This window comes from Helianthus annuus, chromosome 4, assembly GCF_002127325.2.
Source record: "Helianthus annuus cultivar XRQ/B chromosome 4, HanXRQr2.0-SUNRISE, whole genome shotgun sequence".
In the NCBI taxonomy this organism is placed as follows: Eukaryota; Viridiplantae; Streptophyta; class Magnoliopsida; order Asterales; family Asteraceae; genus Helianthus; species Helianthus annuus.
Window position 1 is genome coordinate 65,361,586 of NC_035436.2, and position 24,051 is coordinate 65,385,636.

Consider the following 24,051-nt stretch of genomic DNA (forward strand, 5'->3'; position numbering starts at 1 on the left):
GTTATTTCTTTGAACAGCTCCGCAGGGTTTTGATGAATGGATAAGACTTAGCTGCGTGGTTAGCTAAGAATCTGTTAAGTGCCGCTAGCCTGCCGGCTAGCCGTTGCATGTCCTTCATCGATGAAGGCGATGGCATGCGCTCGATCGCCTGGACTTTCTCCGGGTTTACCTTGAATCCATCTTTAGTGACGATGAACCCAAGGAATTTGCCTTCTTCCATTCCAAACGAGCATTTTCCTGGATTGAGCTTTATGTTAACGCTGCGCAGAGTTTGGAATGTTCTTTCAATATCTGTGAGCATGGTATTCTCTTCCATGCTCATGACAACCAGGTCGTCCATGTAGATTTCGACACTTTTGCTTATTTGGCCGCGGAAAGTGTCGTTCATCAACTTTTGGTAGGTTGAGCCCGCGTTGCGTAACCCAAACGGCATCTTTGTGTAGCAGTAATTTCCGGTGGGAGTCCGGAATGCCGTTTTGTCTTCATCCTCGATTGCCATTTGTACTTGATGGTACCCTTTGTAGCAATCGAGGAAACACTTCCACCTGAATGGTGCGAGATTATCGACTTTTTCGTCGATTTCTGGAAGCGCGTAACAGTCCTTGGGGCAGGCTTTGTTAAGATCTTTGTAATCGACGCACATGCGCCAGCCCCCGGACGGTTTTTCTACCATGACTGGATTGGATAACCACGTCTGGTATTTGACTTCCCGCAGGATGCCTGCGGAGAGCAGTTCTTCGATCTGCTCTTGCATCGCCTGATTTTTAGCTGACCCAAGGTGGCGTTGGCCTTGGATCACTGGCTTAATACCTGGCAAGGTATTCAAATGATGTTGCGCAATATCACGTGGGACCCCGGTCATGTCTGCGGGTGTCCACACGAAGATGTCCTGGTTCCTGAAGAGAAGCTGCTTCAGTTGCGCTTTTGTGGTCGGGGATAAGGCGTGACCCAATGTGACCTTTTGTTCTGGGTATCTCGCGTTGAGAACCCATTTTTCTGATTGGTCGTTGGGAGTGGGCCTTGCGACCTTGGTCGGACGTACTTCGTCCGACATCATGACGTCCCTGCGGGCGTAGATTATCGCGACCCCCGATTCGGTTGGGAAACCAACCGCAGAGTGGGGGACCGACGTAATCATATTGAAATCTCCTTGGGATTCTCTCACGAGGAGTACGTCATATCTGGAGGTGTGAGGTAAAACCATGAAGTTTACCTCTTCTGTCCTTGTGCGGTTTCCGCTGGAAAGACGCACAGGGAAAGTAATCTGGCCTAGGGGAAAGACAGTTTCCCCTGCGAACCCGGTTAACGAGTAATCTACTGCTTGCAACCGATCTTTGTCCTCCTGGTCGAACTGGTTGAAGCATTGTTCGTAGATTATATCAGATGTACTGCCCGGGTCGATGAATAGACGCTCGGTGTAGTAGTGTGCCAGTTGGCCTGAAATGACGACGGCGCGCCTATCGCGCGGTCCGCCTCGGACTTTTGGAAAGACGACTTGCTCGTCTTTCCAGTCACATTCCGGCCTTCTTGCCGCTTTTCGCGGCCTGCCCTTGCCTCCGTGGATCATGTGGGTGGAAGCCACGTGCATGGTTCTCTTCCCGGAGGAGGTACCTTCGCCGTGAGGGGTAATGCGCTTGGTGGGTTTTTGCCCACCTGGCAAAAGGTGTTGCAGTTTCCCCTCCTTTAAGGCGCGCTCAATCTCCAGTCGGAGACTGATGCAGTTGTTGGTGGTGTGGCCCGAGTCCTTGTGGTACTCACAGTAGAGTGTGAGGTCCTGATTTTTCTTGGACTTCATTGGTTGGGCCGGTCGCAAGAACTGTGGGTCCGCAAGGAGGACCTCACTTGGCGACATGGTGATCTCGGTCCAGTTGCGGTCTCGAGATTCTTTTTTTGACGCCCGACTGTCTCGGGCGGGATTGTAGTTCTTTGGGTCGAATGTGTTGGTTCGCGGGAAGTATGCTTTGGAAATATCGCGATTTCCAACGTCCCGGTTGCGTTTATTGTTACGCTTGGACCCTTGGTGGGATGTTTCGGCTTGGGGCTTTGCCTTTGTCACATGCGGTTCAAGTGACCGCTGTGTCTGGGCGTATGTCTTGACCGCGGTCATGACATCTTCCTATTTTTTGGGCAAGCCCTCCTTGCCAGAGATGGTCATGATCATCTCTCTGTCTTTGACGGCCCGGATGAAGTGGTTTCGTGCCATCTGGTCTGCCACGTCACCTATCTCCAGGCACTCTTTATTATATCGGACGACGAATGCTTCGAGCGATTCGTCGTCCCTTCGCCAGATGTTCATGACGTCCAACGAATCTCGTTCGTGGCGTCGCTGCTGGCAAAAATGGGCGAGGAACTTGGTACGCAAGTCCTCGAATGAATCCAGTGATCCCACTGGCAAAGAATCGAACCATGCCCTGGCCAGGCCCGTAAGGGTCTGGGGGAAAAAATTACACCAAGTGGGTTCATCCCACTGGCCGTTGATGCCCGCGCCCATGAAGATGTTCATGTGGTCGTCCGGGTCGGTCGAACCACTGTATTTCCCAACGTTGAATGGGAACTTTGTCGTGGTGACATGGGCGTTGGCAATCCGCGTGCCGAACTTGGAATTTTCGGCCGCTGCCTTTGGCCTGTATGGCTCGTTCGCAGGGCGCTTTGCCGCCCTAAGGTATGTGTTGCGGGGGTGACTGGGAGGAACATAGTTGCGTCCTCCCGGTCTGCTACTGGTGTCATGCGAATCACCGCGGTAGCTATGGTCGTCAAGGTCGGTATGACCGTACCCTTCGGTGTATGGTTGTGGGCCCAATCGGCTCTGAATGCCTGGGCCGCGTCTGGAGGTTGATCGCCTCCTGTCCTCGCCATGGGGGCCAAGGCGGGTATGTACCGGTCCTCTGGTGTGGGACCCGTATGAGGAATCGTCCTCGTTGAGGGTGTGGACCGAACAGTAAGACGATCCCCGTTCTTCACGTCGGCTTCTTGAAGCAGGGCGTGAATGTATCCTGCCGTCGTATTGTAAAATACGCTCAACAGGGGTGTGCGGTGCTGGGGGAAGCCCAGCTCGTATATTCGCTTCAGTACAAGCGCGGTTGTATGCTGCGGTCAGCGTGGCTGCTTGCTGCTCGTACCAGGCATGAATGGTCATGCCTGGTGGGATCACAGATGGGAACTGTGATAAGTCATGTCCAAACATAAAGGAGGGGCTCCTTTGTGTGGACGTGCCGATGTGTCCGGGTTGGGAGGTCGAGGCATTGACCCCTACCGGGTTTGGGATTGGAGGATTTTGGTTATCCGCAGTGTTGTTTTGGTGATCAGTCATGATCGTGAGAGAGGAAAAAGGATGGTTTAGAAAATGCTAAGAGTAGCGGTGGGCGCCAATGATGAAACAATGGTTAACCGGGCAGGGTTAACACACTGGTCTCGTCAAGAAGGGTTAATCCCTTCCTCTCGAGGATCGCTGGCTGGATCACCGGTGGTTGATCTCCTGCACAAGGAAACAAGCCGTGACTCGTAACAAGGAGGATGGGGTGGGGGGTGCTCCTTGTTACCACTCTCCGGCGTGAGAATCAGTAGTTTGCTTGGGAAGCAAAGTAAGATAGTAGTAGTAGTGAGAGAGTTGTGAAGAGATACCTCAAACCTGGTTTGGGGTTGGTATTTATAGCCGAGGAGTGAAGGAGGATGATGATGGATGGACTGACGACGTGCTGCACCTTTGCAGGTGTGTCAGGCTTGTCGGTTATGGAGGTTACGCCACGTCAGTCCATTGCTTACGTAGCTCTGACAGGAAACTGCCATTGGTGCTACTTGCACTGTGGTGTCAGTCCCACTTGTTGAATGCATAGGATGCGGTGCAAGCCGCATCGCTACGTGCGGTAACATCTGAAGTTACCGCGTCTCCTACTTGTGATCAAGGAATACGCGAGATGCGGTGCTAGCCGCATCGTCGTCTTGCCTGCATCCCTTGTCGTGACGAAAATGCCCGTATGGAGCGGTGTCAACCGCACTGTTACGTTCATCTCCTTCCGTGCCTAAGGTAAGGCTTTCTTTGTATTGATAGAAGTGTTCGCTGGATGCGGTGCGAGGCCGCATCGCTGTGAATACTTCCGTTTTCATACACCAGATGTGATGCCATGTCGCATCACTCTACCGTTCTCATGTTCCATGTAAGTCCTCCTTCGTTACTAGATAGATTGGATTCAACCCTTGTGCCGACGCGTTCTCGCATGGGCACAAGTAGGTTGTTAGCTAGTGGGGGTTTTGATAAGGGTAATGGTCACTCGCGGTCGATGCTGACGCGAGATCTGGGACCATACCCCTTCACATATATTATAGAAAAGATATATAAATATGTTGTTAAAGGGTCTTTGCCATAGCGGGAGAAAAGTATATATTTTGTATTCAAGAATGATATAGAATAAATAGTAGATTAGATTTTTGTTTAAAAAAATATACAATGACAAAAAGACATTCAATAAAATTACCTAATGTGCACATATATATGAAAATGTATGAATAAGAAAAAGATGAGCAAAATTATAAATCAGAAAAGTTAATCAACTAAAAAGAGAAAACTATTTATCTTTCATAGATGTACAATTTTCGGTTACTTTTAATAATCAATGAATGATTTAGATTAATTCTCACCCTCCGTATTAATTGTTTATTATATAATTGTTAAACGGATTGTTTTTACAGGCTAACGGATTGAACCTGACACGAATTCAAAACTATTTACATGAAACCGAAAATTGGGTCACCTACCTATGAAGTCGAACATGCCACGTGTATTTGTGAGTTGACACTAACACAGTTCGTTTAACCTGAAAAAATTATTTATTTATATTTTCATATTAATATATTGTACAAGTATAAATTTACATATTATTTTTTAAAGCTATTATGTTTGAACTATGCCAACTTAGTTTAAACTTAAATTTTAGTATAAAAATACTTAAATAGTTCAAGCTATCAGATAAAATACATTTAAGATAATAAAAATGTAAATGTTTGTTGGGATTGAATCCTATCAGAGGAACAGATAATGAGAGCCAAAACCGGTTCACAACAGTGGATTCATCATAAGCAGCTGTTTGCATTAGACTTTCCCCTTGAAAGTGGTTATAACATCTGATGGCCCTCATCCACTGTTTATATACTACAACTGTTGTCCATTAAGTACTGCTTGTGTACAATAACTGCTGAAGACAAAGTGCTGCTCCTTAATCTACTGACCTAAGTCAAGTGCTGCTAAAGACCAAAGCCCTGCTTGGAATGAAGCAGTGGAATAAAGAAACAGTTGTTTACTTTGTCTATTGTAATAGTGTCAGTGTTTAGCTAGCAGTAGTTATATGTAACAGTGGATAAGGTTGTTAGGTTGTTAGATGTCACTTTCATGGTGACGTCAGCTAAGATGCTTTAGAGGTTTGATTTGCCTATAAATGGAACAGTACCCTGTACTGTTACATTTGATTGAAAGAGTGAGTTCTTCTCCTCTGATCCAATCCTTTCATCTTGTGCAATCAACCATGGAGCATCAGGCTGAGGGGGAGTTTAGTTTGTAAGCATGTTTTGTAATCTTCTGATTTGATCTGTAATCTTTCGACTAATGGAAAGCATGTCTTTATCAAAACTATTTTCCTCTTTGATTGTGTTTACAAAGTTTGTGTTCATTTCCGCTGCATAAATCATTGAATCATGTTCATTCATTGTTCATCTATTACAAATAAACACAATCATGAGAGTCTCAGATCCTAACAATTGGTATCAGAGCCTGGACAGTCAAATTCGATCTAACATTCAATTTGTCATAACAGTTCAGCTCAAAATTCATTGATACTAAGGTTGATTGTATTTTGTTGAAAAACAGAGTAACGAGTTAGCACGTTCAAAGCTGCTATTCAAAAACTCTGTAAAACAACCAAGATGTCATAAGACACACAAACTTCTCATAACAAGTGATATCATGCATAAACCACCTATAGTGTTCAGATCGGAAAATATGTCTGATAACTATGGTATGATCATTTTCTCTACAAAATTGATTTCAAGTGTTGACATGAAGTTTGTGTTGTTTCTATCATGTTTGATACCAAGGTGTGAACCCCTGGTAAACAAAAACCTACTTTCGTAAAAACATTAGTGTTTTTGTTAACATAAAAGGTGGGAAATTAAAACTTTAGTTATCGAATCTTATGTGTTGAAAAACAGGTTGAGAATCCTGTTAAAAAGGATCAAATCAACTTTGTTAAGAACACATTAAGAAAATCAGGTGTTAAGGCAGACTAAATCATAGGTAATGTGAGATTTGACATAAGCATATGCAAAAATGTCCAAGTCTCTCCAAACATTGCTGAAAAATGATTCTGGTCTGAGTATTTCTTCAATAAAACCTCCCAGTAAGTATTTTAGTACTTATGAATGGGAAGGGTAAAAGGGGAAGAAGAAAAATCACAAATACTCAAAAGTGTGTTTATCTCAAAACTTTTGATGTCAAAAGAAAAGAGTATAAATGTAAAACACTTAAGAGTCCAAAATAGGGTGAACAATGGTAATCAAGCAGCTGTGTGCATTAATTGATTTAGGGAAGTTCAGGTAACAATAGTATCACCAGTGATTAAACTTAAAAGAGGACCAGGCAAATTTTTCAGTGTCATCACATGGTAACAAAGTCTATAACAGGACTTTCAAAACTTATGTGTACATGTCTCCTCATTGTTGCAATCAATTGACAAGGTAATGGTCTCAAACAATAGTTTTTACAATGTATTTCAAATCATTGACCATTTTCATAAGACTTGAGAATGGTGTGACTATGAGTTTAATTGGAAGGTTTACCAGATCCTGTTTGATGTTGTTTTCAGAATAACCTTTAATTATTTTTCTTGAAAAGGTTTTTCTCAATAAAACATGATATATTATTCATTTTTTTAGAATGATATATTTTGTACTTTTACATGTTTTTGATAGCAAAAGTTTCAATATCCTGTCAGGATGTAAAACCCTTATTTTTTGTGGTGATACTATCCTTGAAAATAGATCAAAAGGAAATGGTACAAATGTCAAGGTCATGTCAAACTCAAGTTTTGTTTTAAACACAGATCAAAGATTGATTGCCAACAAACCTTAAAATACTTGGATACTTATGTCCTAATTAAAATATTATGACACAAAATGAGTAGTTATTGAAAAAAAGGCCTTCATCATCTGGGGTACTAAACCACTGTCAGGAATTTATAAAGGCTTCAAAACTGGTAATAGACATGTGGCAAAACCTTGAATACAAATTCCTGTAAAAACTGCTGACATATTAAACTTGACAAATTTGCATCTAAAATGTATTTTGTTAAGGATAACATTCTTGCAGATATTTCATAAAGACCATCAACAGATGATTGGACATGATATTGTGGTTACACAAGACAAAATCATTTCTCTTCATCAGAACAATCAGATGCTAAAAACTTTTGTCAAAAGCTTATTCACAGTTGCACTAACAGTTGCTGACTTAATGGTCTTTACCCCTAACTACTGTTGTGCTCAAACATCTACTCTCTAAAGTCTGTCCAGTGCTGAAAGTCAGCCCCTGTTATTTCATTTCCGGATAAACACTGTTGTTCAAAATCAATGTTCTATCCACTGATATGCTATCCATTGATAGTAAAAATCACCCACTGTTCTCATTTGTTACCGTTGCATCCACTGATATTTGCTTCATTAGTGGCTCTCAAAACTACTGTCCTCCATTATTCATCTTTTCATCAGAGGTTGACACGTGGTCAGTTTCTAGTCATCAGATCATTGTAACCGCTGCCACATCAGCATTCACTTTTTCCCTAAATAAAACCCTGACCAAAACCCCAAACACGGTTTTACACTGTCGAATTGAATTCCAAAATTCTCTTCTCAAAGCAGTTTCCAACCTTCCATCTCAAATCATTCTTCGTTCTTCTTCATCAAAATGACGAAATCAAAATCATCCTCATCTTCCAAAGAGGTCACTCAAATGGCCGCTGAACCCATTGAAATCCCATACAAATCACCTCACAATTACTTGGGTTTACTCACAAAACCCACCACCACCCACACCTTCGATTCCATCATCGACATCATGTCTGCATCAAAGTACAAAACTTTGCTAACAGCAGATGCTCCAATTTACCAACAAACCCAAAGAGAGTTTTGGAAAAAATGTTACCCTTGACAAACAAGGCGAGACCGTCATAGCCATCAACTCTTCCATACAGGGTAAACAGATTCAAATTACTCCACAATCCATCTCGGAAGTCTTTAAACTCGATGACCAGCAAGGTAAAACTTCTTTTCCTAAAAACGAGTTAAAAACTGATTTTCTGGAAAGGGGGTATGCAGAACAAACAAAAAGGGATACCTTACAAAAAGGTTTCTTCCCTTCTGCACCTAGGTTTTTATTTCACACTCTTTTGATGTTTGTTTTAAATAAAACAACTGCTTTTAACGAAATACCATTAAAGATCCAATGTCTGGGTTATGCCATTTTACATAATGAAAATTATAACTATTCCCAGGAGATCTTTGATGATTTGGTAAAAAATGTTGATAGCAAATCATTTCTACTTTTTCCAAGGTTTCTAAGCTACTATTTTAAACAAAAATTTGGAAAAGAAAATGAAAATTTGCTCAAACAAGGTGTTTATTTTCAAATAAATGGTTTAACACCTGAAACATTCATTAGAATGTTAACACCTACAAACACAAAAGCAGAGGTGCCTGAGCAGAATTTAGCAGCTACCACTGCTCCTCAGGTATCTGCTGCTGAGCCCACTGCTCCAGGTGATTATAGCAGCACAACCACTGCTTTGAAACCCACACCTGCCATTACCAAAGAGAAAACATCCAAAAAGCCCCCCAAACCCAAATCAAAGGCAACTCTGGAAGATGAGATCCTAGAGCCACTGCCAGTGACAACACAAATGTCACCAACAACCACTGTTGCTACTTCCTCACAGCAGATGGAAGAAAGATCTCCACCCTTGCTTCAAACTCCTCATGCATCCTCACAAAAGGATCAGGTTGTAAACACAGGGACCCCACGTTATGAAGCTCTGGATCCAATTGGATCCATCTTCCTCAGTCCTGATCCCAAGGACATGTCTCTTTCAACACCCATATCTTCACCCATTTCATTACCACAATCCATACTACCCTTGTTGCATGCAGTTGATATAGTACAAACACAAACCAGTTCCTCTCAATCACCTATCACTGAGAGTACACTCCCACAAGTGACTGGGTCTAATACTCATACCTCTGCTATCCCATCAACAATTGAGAAGGTTACACTGCAGAGATTACAAGTAATTCCTGACAGTAGTTCAAACGGAGCAACCACTACAAGTGTTGAACCCACTGGTTTACACTTGGACAGTGGTTACATTAATCAGACTCCCTTGAAGGCAATTCCTTCTATAGCACCTCTGAGAACCACCAGTGATTTTGTTATGATCACTGGTACCTTCAAAAGGCTATCAAGTGCTGAAGGAAGAGGACCCTAGTAGCAAGAACAAGGGGCATCAATGAATGATTTTTGGGACTCAGTTCCTAAGAAACACATTGATACAACCACTGCTGGTGGGGAATCAGATGATCCCATTAAATTGGATGATGATTTACAATATCAGGAATTGACGGGGAGAATTGACAACCTTGAAACATCTGTTGCTGAAATAAAGGATATGGTGCAACAGCTGTTAAAAGCTCAAAATGCACAACCCACTGCTGTTCCAGCTCAAGCACCTGCACAACCTGCACCTGCTGCAAATGAGCTATGGAATTTATTTCAATCCATGCTCGAAAAACAAAGACAAATGGCAGATCAGCAACACGCAATATATGTGCAAGAACTGAGAAACATGATGGAGTCAAGGATTAGAAACACCCAAGCAGACATCAAGGCTATAAAAGCCCACATTTTGAATACCACTGGCACTACTCCTTCTAATGTTCTTTTCATTGATCAATTACCACCAGATAATGCCAAAAAGGGGGAGAAAATTAAGGAATGGAAGAAAAAGGGAATAGATGATGGCCTTTATGTTGAACCAGAAAAAGAAAAGCATGCTTCTAAACCATCTCCCAAAGACTCCAAGCACCAAACCTCTACCTAAACCACTGATCACATCAGCAGATGTCTCAGTCACTGAGTTAGATCAAAGAAAAAGGCAAGAGCAGAATGAACAGGAAACTGCAGAAGACATAGCTGCAGCAAATGAAATCATAAAAAAGGCCTTTAAACAAATGTCAGCTGAAAACTCTGAACTAGAAAAAGCTCAGAGTACTGATCAACAAATTCTCATAAGGCCACAATCTCCCAACTCATCAGTAAATAAAACTCTCCCAAGAAACCCATTGGGTTCAAAAATACTAAAATGGATGTCTGATCAAAAGACCCATGTATTGACACTGATCAGATCCAATGGAGAAGTAAAGCACATATCAAGGGAACAAGCACTAGGCCTGAGTGTTGAAGATCTACAAGATCTCCTTGAGCTTATACTGTGTAGGGATGAGGATGATACAAGTTCCATGGATTTTGAGCTACAATTTAAAGGACAAGTTAGGGAACTTCTGATGAGACAATAAAAATCCAGAATAATGAAGGGTTTTGGCATTATCTGTTCCAGGGGGAGATTGTTGGGATTGAACCCTATCAGAGGAACAGATAATGAAAAACCGGTTCACAACAGTGGATTCATCATAAGCAACTGTTTGCATTAGACTTTCCCCTTGAAAGTGGTTATAACATTTGATGGCCCTCATCCACTGTTTATATACTACAACTGCTGTCCATTAAGTACTGCTTGTGTACAACAACTGCTGAAGACAAAGTGCTGCTCCTTAATCCACTGACCTAAGTCAAGTGCTGCTAAAGACCAAAGCCCTGCTTGGAATGAAGCAGTGGAATAAAGAAACAATTGTTTACTTTGTCTATTGTAATAGTGTGAGTGTTTAGCTAGCAGTAGTTATATGTAATAGTGGTTAAGGTTGTTAGGTTGTCATGATGACGTCAGCTAAGATGCTTCAGAGGTTTGATTTGCCTATAAATGGAACAGTACCCTGTACTGTTACATTTGATTGAAAGAGTGAGTTCTTCTCCTCTGATCCAATCCTTTCATATTGTGCAATCAACCATGGAGCATCAGGCTGAGGGGGAGTTTAGTTTGTAAGCATGTTTTGTAATCTTCTGATTTGATCTGTAATCTTTCGACTAATGGAAAGCATGTGTTTATCAAAACTATTTTCCTCTTTGATTGTGTTTACAAAGTTTGTGTTCATTTCCGCTGCATAAATCATTGAATCATGTTCATTCATATCTATTACAGATAAACACAATCATGAGAGCCTCAGATCCTAACAATGTTTTAACCCGTGAACCCTTTGTGTTGACACGTACAAGACCCTTCGGAGGACCGGCCAACCCGTGCCATCGTCCGAGGCCCAAATTTTCAAAGAGCCCGAAAAGTTTTATAAGCTTAATTTAGTAAATTTTATTGTTAGTATACATATTCGTTTATTATACATAAAAATGCTGGAATGGAAAAAATAATCTCAAGATAATCTTGAGTCTCAAGTTCAAGTCCTAGCTTCACCACCAAGGTTTTATTTTTATTTTTGTTAGGGGTATCGGATCAGAGTAGGCTCGAGCGGAAGCGGAACAAACATACATACACTTGCAGAAAATAAAGAACACGAGAATTTACGTGGTTCGGTCAAGGTGACCTACGTCCACGGGTTGCAACTAGGGTTTTACTTTTATTAGATGCTCACAACTGTTTTTAGAATGACACAGACTACAGTTACATAATAGGTATTTATAGAACAAGATTAGGGTTTCCTACTTGGTCAACAAGTTAACTAAGTGGGCCTAATAACTAGGGCCGGCTAACCCTAACTAGGGCAGGCTAACCCTAATTAGGGCTGGCTACCCTAAAGCCTACGAACCCAACAATCTCCCACTCGGAGGCTTTGCATAGTCCACAAAGTGCATCTAAGAAACCCATCACCAGTAACTTCAGTAATCTTTACGTTCAAGTCTTTCCAACCTCCAGTTCCAAGAACAAGCTAAGACTTCAGTCACATCCAAGCCACCTAGTTGCAACCACACCTCTCATCAAGTAACTGAGAGACCAGTTGAAGCTCCCACAAGCTCCAACCCAACAGTCTTATCAGGCCCATTCTCTATCTCAACCGGCTTGCAAGATCCACCAGCTCCAGAGATACACCGAGAATTAATACCACTCTCCACATTTTGCAAACTATTTCCAGGAGAGCTTTTTTCTTCATTCGGAATCTTCGTCTTCAAAACCCAACGGTTCTTTGTGATTGTACCCGGAACACGACCCATGCTCCCACAATCAACAAATCCCCTGACTGGCTTAAACTTAGACCCCCGACCACATTCAACTGACATCCCTAAAGCACCAGGATTCAAGTTCGCAAATTGAACCCTCTTCCGCTTACTAGATTCAGTGAACCTGACTTTATGTTGTACAGGGACGGCTACTCCCTCAGCAGGTATCTCAACTACATACAACGATCCTCGTCTCCTCCCACAGGCAACAACAAGATTTCCATCAATCACCTTCCACTTCCCACCACCAAACTTAACATCTAGTCCCTGTTTATCCAAGTGACTAACAGAAATAAGTTTTTTTTGTTAAACCTGGAATTAACCTGACGTTCTTTAAGTTCCATGTAGTGCTAATGGAGTCTTCAGATTGACATCTCCCATACCCGTAACATTAAGAACATGACCGTTAGCTAATCGTACCTTTCCAAAGTCTCCTTTTTTCAGATTCACCATCGTCTCCCCGCTATGCATGGAGTGAAACGAAGAACCAAAATCCATAGCCCAAGAATCTATAGATTCTTCACAGCAAACCAGTACGTCACCGTCAGATTCATCTGACACAACACTGTTTACATGCTGCTTACCATCCTCTTTCTTAGGATCAGGACACTTATTTTTAACATGCCCCTTTTCACCACAGTTCCAGCACCTCACATTCTTCCCAGCTTTAGACAAGCTTTTCCCACGACTCCCACTGCTTCTGTTTTTACCTCTTCCCCTGCTAACACTGAGCATACCAGAAGTAGATCCTCCACTAGTGTTCCTCTGGCGAACGTCTTCACCCAAAACACTATCCCGGACCCGATTAAACTTCAAATTTCCAGTTCCAGCAGTTTCAGTGACCGTTGTCACAAATCCTGGCCAACTATCAGGTAAGGAAGATAACAAAACCACAGCCTGAGTGTCATCATCCAACTTCATGCCCACAGTTGCTAACCTGGACAAAATTGAATTGACCTCGTTAATGTGATCAGCAACTGAACTGCCTTCGTTCATTCTCATATTAAACAGTTCCCTCATCAAGAACACCCTATTACCAGCAGACGGCTTCTCATACATATTTGACAGAGCTTCTAACATATCACGAGCAGTTGTTTCTTTCAAGATATTAAATGCAACGCTCCTCGTCAAAGCCAATGTAATTTTACCTCTTGCCTTTTTGTCCTTTGAGTTCCAAATTGCCTCGGCAGCTTTATCCATTCCAGCAAGTTTTTCTTCCAGTACCACATCCAAATCGCATTCACCAAGCAACACCTCTATTTGCATTCTCCACCATGCAAAATCAGTACCGTTGAACTTCTCGATTCGGAACTTCCCGTCTTCAGCCATAGCAAACGAGAAAAACCAGAAAAAACCACAAGGAACCAAGCAACCGAAACCCGAGCAACTTTCAATAAACCAGAAACCCGAAGTACCCGAACCAACGACCTCTCTTGCAAACCCGAGCGTAAAATCAGCGAATAACCAGGGTTCAAGAACCAAAACCCTAATCGCCAAACACCCCAAAACCACCAGATCTGCAACAGCAAATCCTACGGTGCAAACCCTAGACTTTACGAGCCGTAACCAGAGAATAGGTACGGACCGTAAACAAGTCAGCGGCGACGGCAGCAACAGCAGATCAAGATCTCTCGTCCAGCTCTCTCTCCTTCTCCTGCGATAACCGTGTGAACCGTGTATTTAACTGAACCTTTGGCTCTGATACCACTTGTTAGGGGTATCGGATCAGAGTAGGCTCGAGCGGAAGCGGAACAAACACACACACACTAGCAGAAAATAAAGAACACGAGAATTTACGTGGTTCGGTCAAGGTGACCTACGTCCAAGGATTGCAACTAGGGTTTTACTTTTATTAGATGCTCACAACTGTTTTTAGAATGACACAGACTACAGTTACATAATAGGTATTTATAGAACAAGATTAGGGTTTCCTACTTGGTCAACAAGTTAACTAAGTGGGCCTAATAACTAGGGCCGGCTAACCCTAACTAGGGCAGGCTAACCCTAATTAGGCCGGCTACCCTAAAGCTTACGAACCCAACAATTTTTTTAATTCATTTTTCCTTAACCACAATTTTGAGCCTAGTTTTTTATATCACTTGTGGCCTAAATATTTTTTAGGGTTCTTGGTGACGGCCCTGACCCCACGTGTTCACAGGTTCAATCTAATTCCGGTTAGACTAAAAAAAACCTGTAAATTTTATGTTAGTTTCATATTGTGTTAGAAAAATTAAACTGGTAGTTGTTTATGGTTCATTCAACCCTTCCATGTGTGTGCGCGCATATTATTCACTGCGGTACACAAATTTTTACACCAACCATATATTAGTAAAGTTTTTAGTATGGAAAACACGCTTGAAATTTTTTCTGAAATTAGATATGATCATTAGTCCAATTTCCAATAGTATTTACGAAAGTGACAATAATGAAGTGGTAGCAAAACTTTTATGCAATGAGGTGGAATACTTGGAAGTGAAGCAATAAAAAATGGAGTTCATACTCATCAATCTTAAATTAAGCCATCATAACAAAAGTCTCTTGTTGAATCTTCACCATTTGTATAAAGGGATCAATCCATGTGGATGGACCACTCTTTTTCCGCTTTAGATCAAACTTAATATAAACGTACGATAGATATGAATAGACGGACCACATTTTACGTCAATAATTGGTGCATGAACTAAATGACACTTGTATTCATTTCACTACTACAAAAAGAAGTATTTGTGACTGATATTTGCTACGAGAAATGTGCGTAACTAAGTTGAGGCCATTAGCGACTAAAACTTGGGCCGCGTAAATTACGAGAAAACATTATATGTTGTAACGGTACACTACTAGGGCGGAAAACAAACATAATGAACATGAATAAGGATTGTTTGTATTTGTTTGCTTCTGTTTAACTAAATAAACAAACATATTATAAAAAGATAATAAAAATTGGTATTCGTGATCTTTTGTTAAGAATTGACCGTTTTTATTCACTAATTAGGATGTTAAACGCAGTGGCGGAACAAAACTTTTTAGTCGAGGGGTCAAAATAAACTATTTTGCGAATTTTCTAACTTTCATATTTATAAATTTTTTGTTGCTAAAAGAAGCGCGCCTTTACATTCGTTAAATTACATCAATCACTTTTACTACTAATTGACGTATCAATTATAACTTGAAACTGTCGTAACATGATCTTTTGGTTGGAAAGGAACTATCTTATGTAATATGTATCATCTTCTTATTCCTTCTCATAAATTAATCAAATAATCATTAACCGGTTTACGTAATACCGGATCACCAACAATTTTATCTTTAAATAATTCAAATTCCACTTAACTTGTATTATTGTTATTTTCATTTAAGTTTAACAAATTTGATGAAATCTAGTCATCTGGATACATGGACTGAGTTTTTTTTTTTTTTTTAAGCCGAAATATCTTTCTATATTCACATTTCAACACCCAGAAACACTAAAAATATATGAGAAAAGTTTATATAAAATATAAAATTGACAGCTCAATTCACAATGAAAATATACAACGCTACTGTAGAAGAAGGTAATCAAATACCAACTTATAATTCAATTCATGATTATCAATTAAAATAATAATAATTAATTAATTAAGAAAAAAAATAAGAAACAAAATCAAAACTTACTTCATGATGATGAGGTGCAGAAAGGTGGATGCGACTTCTCAAGTCTTCAACTCTACAAATAAGAGAATGCGGCAGAGTGTAGTTGGAAAGAGACAAATTACTCATGAGAAATAAAATACATCAGTTTTAACTAGTTTAATACCCGTCCGGTGGACGGGTTAAGTTCAACAGCGTAACAAAAAAAAAGCTACTCTATATTAAGTGTACATATATTTAAACAACATTACAAACAAAAACACCATTCTTTCATTTATAAAAGAAAACGCACGTCAACAATTTAATACCCGTCCTTTATACCCTTTTAATATTGTGACGTTAAATGATAAAAGAAACGTACTTGTTCCCAATCTTAAACCATGACCTCCAAAGCTTGTAATTTCGAGTCCTTGACAACCAAACTAAACTCCTGATTCCATTCAGGATTCAAGTCTAAGGAATTCTCCAATCAGACATCTATAGAGAAAAAAAAAATAAAAACCTAAAATTGAAACAACTATCTATGAAACTACACATTGAATTTTTTTTATTTATTCCTAACAATTTTTAGATTTATATTATATCGGTCAGAGTTAACAAAATTAGTAATATGATTAATCACTTTTTCTAACGTCAAGATGGAATATATTTAATCACCAAAATGTACGGACACGCAAGCAAGACACTCCAATGAACCATCTGACCCGTATCTTGTCTGCTATGAACCAATCCGGTAGACGGGTTTTTGGTCTCGTAATGACAAATTTTTTTATTCACATTTACATGTCCTAAACTAATACCATCCCAAGTAGGTTCAGTTTGGGTTTCAATGTAATCTGTTTTCGGGTTTCTAATTGGAAGGCTAGAGCGGATTTTTAGTTTTGGGCTACTAATCTATAGTGTTTTGGGGCTACCAATTAAAGGAATGCTAATATCTAGGTAACTAACTAATGGCATAGACAATTAATTAAGTGTAATAGAGTAAGAGGAAGCGTTGCCATTAAAAAAACCAACTAACTAATGGTTGTAGGCTACTAATCGGACCAATAATCATATGCGGTGTTTAGCTTGTCACTGAATAACATTTTAATAATTTCAACAATATTAATGGCCTAACCAAGTTATAAAAACCACGATCTGTTTTGCCTTCATATGATCAATCAATAATTCTTGCATCATTCTTGTTTTGTTCATGTATTTTTCTTGCTTCATTGAAGGGTGAATCACAAGATTCGCAAAATATATATGCTTCATTAAAGGTTGAATCACAAGATTTACAAAATATATAGAAAAAATAGAGTATACAAAAGGTGTTGACCAGTCCAACCCATTTTGACCCATCGGTCAAACAATTCAATTTTAGATGGATCTTTCTTCCCATTTTGCCTCTTAGATAGACTACATTCAATAATCTGGAAGTCAAACAATTCAAGAAACAAAAATAGTAGATGTGATATATATAAAGCTTAACACAAGCATAATGCTATTAATTTTGTGATAAGAACAAAACTTAAAAAGAACATTACATCTCAAGAAAAATAAATTCCATTACCCGGATGTAATCCACCTGTCTCAACAAATGTGGCAGTTTATATATTTGCTTGGAAGATTAACCTGCCATCAGCAAACATTACATATTAGATATTATATAAATAAAGCTTAAAATAAATCTGATTGTTTGACAAATCCAAGTAATCCGAAAGTACATATAGCAAAGTTTATCACTTTGTTTAAATCAAAACATATGTAATTAAAACAACAGGGACCACAACTGATCCAATTGTAGTCTCCAATATAAGAGTGTACAAATGTGACGTGTAGCATGCTTCAAACAATTGGATCATTTTTATTTAAAAATACAACTTTATAAAAAAAAGGTAATTACTAATGCAAATGTCATATGTTTTATTCAAGAAAAGGAAATAAGCTTACTTAAATCAACCTCAAATCTCCGAAAAAGAGTAGATTGTCTTAAAACCATGATTCTCAGGTAGTGATCCGTTGATTGGGAGACCAATGGCATCTAGATTGCTAGGATCACCAACAACAGATGAGGGGAGGTACTTGATAGCAGCCTCAACATATCCTAGAGACTAAAACAAAAAAGACTGCATGTAATCAATTAAATAACAACATATAATGAGTTAAATGACTATAGAACTTATTAACAGTTGGTGCAATATAAATTTCCAATAAGTCACCAACTATATGCTAGCTCATGAGAATCCAATAAGTCACGAAATAAAATCAATATTCATTTCCAAAGAAAGCATGATATATATTCCATAAATATAAACTTTAAACCAAACATTCATCATATAATGATTTACCATATGACGTGGAACAGAAAAATAGTAGTCAGTGGACCAAACTAAACGTAACTAACCATGTCCCGTAAACCTACACCCTGTTGTCTAGCTTGTTTTTCAAGGTGTAGCAGCTTGGTATGCTCAGGGGTCACTTCTCCTTAAGCCTCCTTAACTTGTAATTAGTAAGTGAACATGAAGCTATGTTGAAAGCAAAGATAAAATAATTAATTATATATGCTGGTAATGGAATTTAAACTACCTTTGCCCAGCCATATGTGACAACCTCATTTCTAATGTTTGCGATACCAATGAAAATAGTGCAGAATTCTTGGGAGAAATTTGGGATGGTGGATACGGTTCTAAAAAGAACAACCTATTAAACAAACATATAAAGAAAGATTAAATATTTATATAATAATCATTAAATGACAAAATGCAACATGATATGTACAACTTTTGGAGATGTATGCTGCTATCCCATACAAATGGTCATTGTGGCCACCTCAACGTGCATAGATGAGCCAAAACCACAGACTTTTTAAGAGGATTTTATGCTTTGATTAATCCCATAATCACCAAGGTGTCACCAGACCGGCAGACCCTGTTTAATCCGCACATAACCTGACCCCATTTTGACCTATTACCCAACCTGGTCAATCCGCACATTCTGTCACCTCAGATCTTTATTTAGGGATGAGGAGCCAAAATAACATTAAGGGTTATATTATATGCAAGTTTCAATGTATGAAAAAATGATGATAACATAAATAATCTTACAAAATAGAAGACTTCCATATTTTGATTTCGAGATCTGCTTGTCACATTCCCTTTAGTATAAACATGCAAGAATAGATACAGTTTACTTGTTTAAATGTTTTTATTCAAAGACTTGAAAATGAAAATGAAAATAAAAATGATGCTCACATTTGGTGATTATTTTTGGCTTTTCTTCATATGAATCCACACAGTAAGACAAAACTTAAGTTCTGCCGTGTCTAAAAATAATAAATTTGACAATAAAAAATGGATCAAAAGTATCTTATCTAATGACTTACCTTCAAGACATGTACCACACGCTGTTGGAAAACATAATCAAATCCATAAAATCTTCTACATTTGTTAATTGCATCAAATCAATTGCAGATATCCAAAATTTTAATTCACCTGCTTCCAACCAACTTACACGTCATCAGATTCATCAGAACCATTATGCAAAAACACATATCCAACATCATCTTCATCATGTTGAAAAATTGAATCACACAATTGAAAATAAAATTTGAATCACAATTGAAAAAAGCATTTAATCAAGAGTAAATTAAGAGTTGGAGCAAGAGACTGCACATTATTGTCATTAGCAAGGCATCCAATTGAACCGAAATCATAAAAGTCATCTCCCCACAACCTCGAGTTTCTTCTGAAATGGCAGAAAACAGATTACGATGGTTAGAAATCAATAAAATAAACAATCACTAAAATAGAAGGGTTAAAATACCTCTTGAAATTGTTGATAAGGAAAAAATTATGGTTCATCAATCAACTATTAAAGCGAGGATATAATCTGGTGCAAGGATGAGTCTTCAATTAGAAACTGGGATAGCATCTGTTCAAAGAGGATCTGCTGGTGGTGCATGCCTTCGGTAGTACATCGACCTCCAGGACGCTTACGGTGCACGCCTATGTTCCCAAGTCTAGTGATGATTGCAGGGCTATGATTTACAATTAGGTCGTGCATCTGATGTCCATAGATTGTGGATGAATCGCACCATCAAATGCAATCAAGGTTCAGAAAAGAGCCCTAATACAGATGCCAGAGGTGGAGTGATTTTTTTGGATGGAACTGCATTATATAATAATACGATTCAACTGAATTGAGGGCCCTACCCATGTTAGGAGGCTTGAATTGTGGAGATAATGGGCAGAAAAAGATGGTGGTAACTATCTATTGAAGAAACTGTAAAGAACTGTCAATGGAAGTTATTTTTGGGAGTTTAAAGGGCTGAGATTTAATCTCAGCAAGATCAACGGTGGATATTAACTTGGATGGTGATTAGACTTAATGGGTTCCATAGATATATATAATTCAGCAAATATATTAGGTCTTCATTTTTGGGCCAACCATATTTCTTTTACAAAAGGCCCTGATTCCTTAAAGCCCATAATAAAACATTTAACTAAATATATCAGTAAGTATATCACGTGCTTCTTCTTTTTCTGTCTTCTACCTTTTTTCTTCTTCTCTCTGCGTCGGCTCAAACATTAACAGGACCACCGGACTGCCACTCGCCGGACCACCACTTCCGGACGGAAAACCTTCGAATATCTCTAATTTTTATTCTAATTTATAGTTGTCCGTAAGAGAACCAAGAGGGTTAGCTATTAAAACAAAAAAATCGTTTACTACTCCATAAACCGGAAATTTTGCCCGCCGGAGGGTCAACTGACCCCCTGACCCTCCTGTAGTTCCGCCCCTGGTTAAACAAGGATAATGTTGGAATAATTTGGTTTTAATCAAGGGGAAAAAAGAAAAGCCGAAAAGAAGAAGATATAATGCAAAAGAAAAGAGATATATATGGAAAGTTTAAATTAAATTGCTTAGAGTAATCGGTTTAATTGTTTATCATGTTAGTTTATTTGATTATTTAAATCAAATTGGAAGTTTAAGCATAGATAAAGGGTTAATGCAATCTTTTATGTGTGTCGGGTTATTTGAACACTAATTTTATGTTTGTCGAGTTATTTGAACACTAAAGAAGCTAAACGCGAATAAATAATAACATCCGGTTGTTCTTACCGATAAACTGCCAAACTAAACTTGCAAAACATTCTGATTTTGAAAGTTGAAAGTCATTCTCTAAAATCATTAACCAAAACAATTTCATAAGGCCATCCAAATAGATATTTACATTTAATAAAGTATTTAATTTTATCTAAACATATACTGTTGATGCAACAAATAATAGACCAAGAATAGTAGCTATGCTGGTTAGGCAAAAAGGTTGAAAGGTTCAACTTTGCCTAACGCAGGTCGTGGGGTCCCCCCACGTTTGCAAGACGTGGAAGGAGGTTCACTAGTTTGTTCTTGTTGTTTGCTATGGATCCTCTTCTGAAATGTATTCAGATTTGGATGAAGGAGCAAACAAAATGTGTGTGTTGGAAGTGAAAAGAAGTACTTTGCAAGAAGCAAGTACTCGCAGCGAATGACCAGAGATGTTAAGAATCAGAGTTGGTCAGGATGTCCTAGGAAGTAAGTGAGGTGTCGAATATATAGGAGAAGGAATCTCCCAAAGAGGAGTGCATTTGACTAGTGTCCCTGCTTGCAGTGAGGGGCTTACCCTTTCGGGGGTTGAAGCCTTCTGACCCCTGGATAATAGAGTGTGTTCTGTAGACCTGCATTGCTTTTGCGGCTGGCGAGTTGGTGGGTTGGTGGAGATGTGACCATTTACTGTTCCCACATTGCTTTACTTCATCTCCTCAGCTTTTCAACCTTTGAACCGTTTAACCCTTTGGGCACTTATGTATTTTGGTCATTTTATTTTGTCTTGGGCTACCCCCGTCATCAGCCCCCCAAGTCAGAGGTTTTTGGGAGATCAGCTCAAAGACGTCTGACTTTTATACACGTGTTTTATTGACTAAAGGCTTTAAGGGTTCAAAGCTTAAAGGCTTAAAGGGTTGGAGTCAGTTAATTTTTGAAATTTAAATGTCTGACATTTGATTTGATTGATGTGTGACAGTTTATAGGGCGGCGGTTTTGCAGAAAGTAACCTTTTGCAATTATCACTACTATTTGAGTTTTATATTTGGAGATATCATTTAATTTCCACATTATCTTTTCAAGTTTCCTCTGCAATTTCCTTTCTTCTCTTCAAGGTTAGTTCTGACTTCATCTTTGTTTCCTTACTTTCTTCATATTTTCTTGTAAAAATGGGTGCTCGTAAGGATTTAGCAAAGTCCTTTTCTCGATTAACCCAGGAAGAGGTAGAATTATTTTGTAAGGAATATGGTATTGGGGAAATGTTTAAACCAACTGCTCCTGCTTGTGATGTTCCGATTGACAAATGTCCGGCTGGTTTTATTGCTCTTTACTGCCGTCATTTTGAGTTTTCAAATCTCCGTCATCCGTTTTCCCTTTTTGTTATGAATTTGTTGGAGTATTACCGAGTCTCCTTTGGCCAAATCCATCCAAAGGGTATAGCTAGGGTTTTGCATTTCGAAGTTCTATGCCATGCCCTTGGGTATGATCCTTCACTTTTGCTCTTTCACCGTTTTTTCCGATTGGCTAAAAACGGCGATTGGTTCACCTTTGAAACTTCCAAGGTTGATGCTTGTCTTATTTCTTCTATGGTTACAACACTCGGGACTTGGAAGGATCGATTTTTCTGGGTTTCTGACTGTATTCTCCCATTTAAAATGGTGTGGAGGCATCCGGATGCCGTCTTAATGAACCGGAGCCCTCTGAGTCTGAGTTGAATGATGCTTTTCTCAAAGCCATCAGGGTATGCCCTTCGAGGGTTCGTCCTTTCCCTGAACATTTGCTAGTTATGTTAGGGGTTAGTGATTTGTGGGAAAAGGCCGATCGGGATCCGGTTCTAATGAGAAGTGGCATCGGTATGCATTTTTCTTGTTTGCCATCTTTGCATTCTTCGTTATTTATGTCTTATGAATTTTATTTTTGTTATTTGTAGTTATGTCTGCCCTGGATTTTATTAAGAGTGACGATACCTCTGATGTTGTGTACGAGGATGTCCCATCTATTCCTGATGAGAACGTTGTGGTTAGGACTGCTGAATAAAGGTTCGATGGTTCGGGTTATGTTAGTGTTTCTAATGTGAAGGGTTTTTCCAAACCTATTGCTCCCAAGACTTCAACCCGGCGGTCTACTCGTCGTTTAAAGGGTGTTCCTCAATCCACATCTACTGAACTGGTGGAGTTGAGTGATGATATCGAAGTTTCTGGGGATCAAGGTGTTGAAGTGGGTTCTGAAAAAGAGAAGAAGCTAGTTATTCATGGCAAAAAGGCTTCAGCCAAAAAGGTTATTGCTACCCCTGTTCAGGGTTCTTCGAGCAGGGATGTTGAAGGGTTAGATCCAGATGCGGTTTATGTGCCAGGTTGGTCGGTGAAGATTGATGACTGTTTCAAGGATGCTGCTGTTTGTGAAGATGCTTTAAGTCATATTGCTCCTCCTTCAGTTCATAATACTATTTCTGAGATGGATGATGATATGATGTTGTCTCGTATGATTCTGAGTACCTGCAACCTTGCTGCCATGCTTCCTCAGGGCATTGCCCGTTTTCGTCAGAGGATGCAAGAATATGAAGAGTTTTCTAAGAAGAAGGATAAAATGAAATCCTCAATGGCCGCAATGAAGAAGGAGATAAGTGGTTTTGCTGAGAAGGAGGAGGCTTGGTCAAAAAAGGTTGATGATTTGTCTAAGCAGCATGAGATTGAGATGAGTGATTTTAAGAAGAGTTTTGAGGCCAATCGGTTGAAGCTAAAGGCGGGTAAGGAGGCTTTGTCTGTTGCTCAAAAAGCCTTTGATGAGGAGAAGGAAAGCTTGAAGGCTTTGGTTTCCCGTGCTACCAGCGATAACCAGTGGTTGATTGAGCAAGGTTTTCAACAGGTTGTTACTTATCTGCTTCATTCTGCTGAGTTTAACTCTGCTCTTGGTGAAGTTTATACTAAGTTGCTCAGCCTGGGAAAACATCAAGGTCTCATTGCTGGTTATAAGTTACATGAAGC

At 39.6% G+C, this 24,051-nt stretch overlaps 1 long non-coding RNA gene across 26 annotated transcripts; it reads right to left on the reverse strand.

Moving 5' to 3' along the window:
- Window positions 1–17,234: 17,234 nt before the first annotated feature.
- On the reverse strand, window positions 17,235–20,284 carry LOC110868601. Of its 26 annotated transcripts, XR_004891180.1 has the most exons (8): window positions 19,808–20,277; window positions 19,657–19,729; window positions 19,368–19,476; window positions 19,237–19,260; window positions 19,090–19,139; window positions 18,390–18,993; window positions 17,936–18,096; window positions 17,235–17,617 (listed from the first exon to the last, which is right to left on the reverse strand). It is a non-coding gene; the product is annotated as an uncharacterized LOC110868601 (long non-coding RNA). The 26 variants fall into 26 exon arrangements; XR_004891186.1 differs by having other exon boundaries at window positions 18,390–18,510; window positions 18,596–18,685; window positions 18,764–19,476; window positions 19,808–20,279; XR_004891185.1 differs by having other exon boundaries at window positions 18,390–18,479; window positions 18,572–18,685; window positions 18,764–19,476; window positions 19,808–20,279.
- Between the last annotated feature and the right edge of the window lie 3,767 nt (window positions 20,285–24,051).